Below are 6,609 nucleotides of genomic sequence, written 5' to 3' on the forward strand. Positions count from 1 at the left end.
ATTTCATAAGTGTTTGAAAATCTTTAAAGTTGATTATCTCTAATAGTACGGGATAGAGGGGTCTCAAATTATGCACCCATTTAGAGCCCCCCTGAGGCTAGATTTGTGCAAAATTTCAATTGAAAATAAGCAAAATTGAATGAGAATTTCATAAGTGTTTGAAAATCTTTAAAGTTGATTATCTCGAATAGTACGGGATAGAGGGGTCTCAAATTATGCACCCATTTAGAGCCCCCCTTGAGGCTAGATTTGTGCAAAATTTCAATTGAAAATAAGCAAAATTTCAATTGAAAATAAGCAAAATTGAATGAGAATTTCATAAGTGTTTGAAAATCTTTAAAGTTGATTATCTCGAATAGTACGGGATAGAGGGGTCTCAAATTATGCACCCATTTAGAGCCCCCCTGAGGCTAGATTTGTGCAAAATTTCAATTGAAAATAAGCAAAATTGAATGAGAATTTCATAAGTGTTTGAAAATCTTTAAAGTTGATTATCTCGAATAGTACGGGATAGAGGGATCTCAAATTATGCACCCATTTAGAGCCCCCCTGAGGCTAGATTTGTGCAAAATTTCAATTGAAAACAAACAAAATTGAATGAGAATTTAATAAGTGTTTGAAAATCTTTAAAGTTGATTATCTCGAATAGTACGGGATAGAGGGGTCTCAAATTATGCACCCATTTAGAGCCCCCCTGAGGCTAGATTTGTGCAAAATTTCAATTGAAAATAAGCAAAATTAAATGAGAATTTCATAAGTGTTTGAAAATTTTTAAAGTTGATTATCTCGAATAGTACGGGATAGAGGGGTCTCAAATTATGCACCCATTTAGAGCCCCCCTGAGGCTAGATTTGTGCAAAATTTCAATTGAAAATAAGCAAAATTTCAATTGAAAATAAGCAAAATTGAATGAGAATTTCATAAGTGTTTGAAAATCTTTAAAGTTGATTATCTCGAATAGTACGGGATAGAGGGGTCTCAAATTATGCACCCATTTAGAGCCCCCCTGAGGCTAGATTTGTGCAAAATTTCAATTGAAAATAAGCAAAATTTCAATTGAAAATAAGCAAAATTATGAGAATTTCATAAGTGTTTGAAAATCTTTAAAGTTGATTATCTCGAATAGTAGGGGATAGAGGGATCTCAAACTATGCACCCATTTAGAGCCCCCCTGAGGCTAGATTTGTGCAAATTTTCAATTGAAAATAAGCAAAATTGAATGAGAATTTCATAAGTGTTTGAAAATCTTTAAAGTTGATTATCTCGAATAGTACGGGATAGAGGGGTCTCAAATTATGCACCCATTTAGAGCCCCCCTGAGGCTAGATTTGTGCAAAATTTCAATTGAAAATAAGCAAAATTGAATGAGAATTTCATAAGTGTTTGAAAATCTTTAAAGTTGATTATCTCGAATAGTACGGGATAGAGGGATCTCAAATTATGCACCCATTTAGAGCCCCCCTGAGGCTAGATTTGTGCAAAATTTCAATTGAAAACAAACAAAATTGAATGAGAATTTAATAAGTGTTTGAAAATCTTTAAAGTTGATTATCTCGAATAGTACGGGATAGAGGGGTCTCAAATTATGCACCCATTTAGAGCCCCCCTGAGGCTAGATTTGTGCAAAATTTCAATTGAAAATAAGCAAAATTTCAATTGAAAATAAGCAAAATTGAATGAGAATTTCATAAGTGTTTGAAAATCTTTAAAGTTGATTATCTCGAATAGTACGGGATAGAGGGGTCTCAAATTATGCACCCATTTAGAGCCCCCCTGAGGCTAGATTTGTGCAAAATTTCAATTGAAAATAAGCAAAATTGAATGAGAATTTCATAAGTGTTTGAAAATCTTTAAAGTTGATTATCTCGAATAGTACGGGATAGAGGGATCTCAAACTATGCACCCATTTAGAGCCCCCCTGAGGCTAGATTTGTGCAAAATTTCAATTGAAAATAAGCAAAATTAAATGAGAATTTCATAAGTGTTTGAAAATCTTTAAAGTTGATTATCTCGAATAGTACGGGATAGAGGGGTCTCAAATTATGCACCCATTTAGAGCCCCCCTTGAGGCTAGATTTGTGCAAAATTTCAATTGAAAATAAGCAAAATTTCAATTGAAAATAAGCAAAATTGAATGAGAATTTCATAAGTGTTTGAAAATCTTTAAAGTTGATTATCTCGAATAGTACGGGATAGAGGGATCTCAAACTATGCACCCATTTAGAGCCCCCCTGAGGCTAGATTTGTGCAAAATTTCAATTGAAAATAAGCAAAATTAAATGAGAATTTCATAAGTGTTTGAAAATCTTTAAAGTTGATTATCTCTAATAGTACGGGATAGAGGGGTCTCAAATTATGCACCCATTTAGAGCCCCCCTGAGGCTAGATTTGTGCAAAATTTCAATTGAAAATAAGCAAAATTGAATGAGAATTTCATAAGTGTTTGAAAATCTTTAAAGTTGATTATCTCGAATAGTACGGGATAGAGGGGTCTCAAATTATGCACCCATTTAGAGCCCCCCTTGAGGCTAGATTTGTGCAAAATTTCTATTGAAAATAAGCAAAATTTCAATTGAAAATAAGCAAAATTGAATGAGAATTTCATAAGTGTTTGAAAATCTTTAAAGTTGATTATCTCGAATAGTACGGGATAGAGGGGTCTCAAATTATGCACCCATTTAGAGCCCCCCTGAGGCTAGATTTGTGCAAAATTTCAATTGAAAATAAGCAAAATTAAATGAGAATTTCATAAGTGTTTGAAAATCTTTAAAGTTGATTATCTCTAATAGTACGGGATAGAGGGGTCTCAAATTATGCACCCATTTAGAGCCCCCCTGAGGCTAGATTTGTGCAAAATTTCAATTGAAAATAAGCAAAATTTCAATTGAAAATAAGCAAAATTGAATGAGAATTTCATAAGTGTTTGAAAATCTTTAAAGTTGATTATCTCGAATAGTACGGGATAGAGGGATCTCAAACTATGCACCCATTTAGAGCCCCCCTGAGGCTAGATTTGTGCAAATTTTCAATTGAAAATAAGCAAAATTGAATGAGAATTTCATAAGTGTTTGAAAATCTTTAAAGTTGATTATCTCGAATAGTACGGGATAGAGGGGTCTCAAATTATGCACCCATTTAGAGCCCCCCTGAGGCTAGATTTGTGCAAAATTTCAATTGAAAATAAGCAAAATTGAATGAGAATTTCATAAGTGTTTGAAAATCTTTAAAGTTGATTATCTCGAATAGTACGGGATAGAGGGATCTCAAATTATGCACCCATTTAGAGCCCCCCTGAGGCTAGATTTGTGCAAAATTTCAATTGAAAACAAACAAAATTGAATGAGAATTTAATAAGTGTTTGAAAATCTTTAAAGTTGATTATCTCGAATAGTACGGGATAGAGGGGTCTCAAATTATGCACCCATTTAGAGCCCCCCTGAGGCTAGATTTGTGCAAAATTTCAATTGAAAATAAGCAAAATTTCAATTGAAAATAAGCAAAATTGAATGAGAATTTCATAAGTGTTTGAAAATCTTTAAAGTTGATTATCTCGAATAGTACGGGATAGAGGGGTCTCAAATTATGCACCCATTTAGAGCCCCCCTGAGGCTAGATTTGTGCAAAATTTCAATTGAAAATAAGCAAAATTGAATGAGAATTTCATAAGTGTTTGAAAATCTTTAAAGTTGATTATCTCGAATAGTACGGGATAGAGGGATCTCAAACTATGCACCCATTTAGAGCCCCCCTGAGGCTAGATTTGTGCAAAATTTCAATTGAAAATAAGCAAAATTAAATGAGAATTTCATAAGTGTTTGAAAATCTTTAAAGTTGATTATCTCGAATAGTACGGGATAGAGGGGTCTCAAATTATGCACCCATTTAGAGCCCCCCTTGAGGCTAGATTTGTGCAAAATTTCAATTGAAAATAAGCAAAATTTCAATTGAAAATAAGCAAAATTGAATGAGAATTTCATAAGTGTTTGAAAATCTTTAAAGTTGATTATCTCGAATAGTACGGGATAGAGGGGTCTCAAATTATGCACCCATTTAGAGCCCCCCTGAGGCTAGATTTGTGCAAAATTTCAATTGAAAATAAGCAAAATTGAATGAGAATTTCATAAGTGTTTGAAAATCTTTAAAGTTGATTATCTCGAATAGTACGGGATAGAGGGATCTCAAACTATGCACCCATTTAGAGCCCCCCTGAGGCTAGATTTGTGCAAAATTTCAATTGAAAATAAGCAAAATTAAATGAGAATTTCATAAGTGTTTGAAAATCTTTAAAGTTGATTATCTCTAATAGTACGGGATAGAGGGGTCTCAAATTATGCACCCATTTAGAGCCCCCCTGAGGCTAGATTTGTGCAAAATTTCAATTGAAAATAAGCAAAATTGAATGAGAATTTCATAAGTGTTTGAAAATCTTTAAAGTTGATTATCTCGAATAGTACGGGATAGAGGGGTCTCAAATTATGCACCCATTTAGAGCCCCCCTTGAGGCTAGATTTGTGCAAAATTTCTATTGAAAATAAGCAAAATTTCAATTGAAAATAAGCAAAATTGAATGAGAATTTCATAAGTGTTTGAAAATCTTTAAAGTTGATTATCTCGAATAGTACGGGATAGAGGGGTCTCAAATTATGCACCCATTTAGAGCCCCCCTGAGGCTAGATTTGTGCAAAATTTCAATTGAAAATAAGCAAAATTGAATGAGAATTTCATAAGTGTTTGAAAATCTTTAAAGTTGATTATCTCGAATAGTACGGGATAGCGGGATCTCAAACTATGCACCCATTTAGAGCCCCCCTGAGGCTAGATTTGTGCAAAATTTCAATTGAAAATAAGCAAAATTAAATGAGAATTTCATAAGTGTTTGAAAATCTTTAAAGTTGATTATCTCTAATAGTACGGGATAGAGGGGTCTCAAATTATGCACCCATTTAGAGCCCCCCTGAGGCTAGATTTGTGCAAAATTTCAATTGAAAATAAGCAAAATTGAATGAGAATTTCATAAGTGTTTGAAAATCTTTAAAGTTGATTATCTCGAATAGTACGGGATAGAGGGATCTCAAACTATGCACCCATTTAGAGCCCCCCTGAGGCTAGATTTGTGCAAAATTTCAATTGAAAATAAGCAAAATTAAATGAGAATTTCATAAGTGTTTGAAAATCTTTAAAGTTGATTATCTCTAATAGTACGGGATAGAGGGGTCTCAAATTATGCACCCATTTAGAGCCCCCCTGAGGCTAGATTTGTGCAAAATTTCAATTGAAAATAAGCAAAATTGAATGAGAATTTCATAAGTGTTTGAAAATCTTTAAAGTTGATTATCTCGAATAGTACGGGATAGAGGGGTCTCAAATTATGCACCCATTTAGAGCCCCCCTTGAGGCTAGATTTGTGCAAAATTTCAATTGAAAATAAGCAAAATTTCAATTGAAAATAAGCAAAATTGAATGAGAATTTCATAAGTGTTTGAAAATCTTTAAAGTTGATTATCTCGAATAGTACGGGATAGAGGGGTCTCAAATTATGCACCCATTTAGAGCCCCCCTGAGGCTAGATTTGTGCAAAATTTCAATTGAAAATAAGCAAAATTGAATGAGAATTTCATAAGTGTTTGAAAATCTTTAAAGTTGATTATCTCGAATAGTACGGGATAGAGGGATCTCAAATTATGCACCCATTTAGAGCCCCCCTGAGGCTAGATTTGTGCAAAATTTCAATTGAAAACAAACAAAATTGAATGAGAATTTAATAAGTGTTTGAAAATCTTTAAAGTTGATTATCTCGAATAGTACGGGATAGAGGGGTCTCAAATTATGCACCCATTTAGAGCCCCCCTGAGGCTAGATTTGTGCAAAATTTCAATTGAAAATAAGCAAAATTAAATGAGAATTTCATAAGTGTTTGAAAATTTTTAAAGTTGATTATCTCGAATAGTACGGGATAGAGGGGTCTCAAATTATGCACCCATTTAGAGCCCCCCTGAGGCTAGATTTGTGCAAAATTTCAATTGAAAATAAGCAAAATTTCAATTGAAAATAAGCAAAATTGAATGAGAATTTCATAAGTGTTTGAAAATCTTTAAAGTTGATTATCTCGAATAGTACGGGATAGAGGGATCTCAAACTATGCACCCATTTAGAGCCCCCCTGAGGCTAGATTTGTGCAAATTTTCAATTGAAAATAAGCAAAATTGAATGAGAATTTCATAAGTGTTTGAAAATCTTTAAAGTTGATTATCTCGAATAGTACGGGATAGAGGGGTCTCAAATTATGCACCCATTTAGAGCCCCCCTGAGGCTAGATTTGTGCAAAATTTCAATTGAAAATAAGCAAAATTGAATGAGAATTTCATAAGTGTTTGAAAATCTTTAAAGTTGATTATCTCGAATAGTACGGGATAGAGGGATCTCAAATTATGCACCCATTTAGAGCCCCCCTGAGGCTAGATTTGTGCAAAATTTCAATTGAAAACAAACAAAATTGAATGAGAATTTAATAAGTGTTTGAAAATCTTTAAAGTTGATTATCTCGAATAGTACGGGATAGAGGGGTCTCAAATTATGCACCCATTTAGAGCCCCCCTGAGGCTAGATTTG

The sequence above is a fragment of the Phlebotomus papatasi genome, unplaced genomic scaffold (genome assembly GCF_024763615.1).
Source record: "Phlebotomus papatasi isolate M1 unplaced genomic scaffold, Ppap_2.1 HiC_scaffold_22, whole genome shotgun sequence".
Lineage (NCBI taxonomy): Eukaryota > Metazoa > Arthropoda > Insecta > Diptera > Psychodidae > Phlebotomus > Phlebotomus papatasi.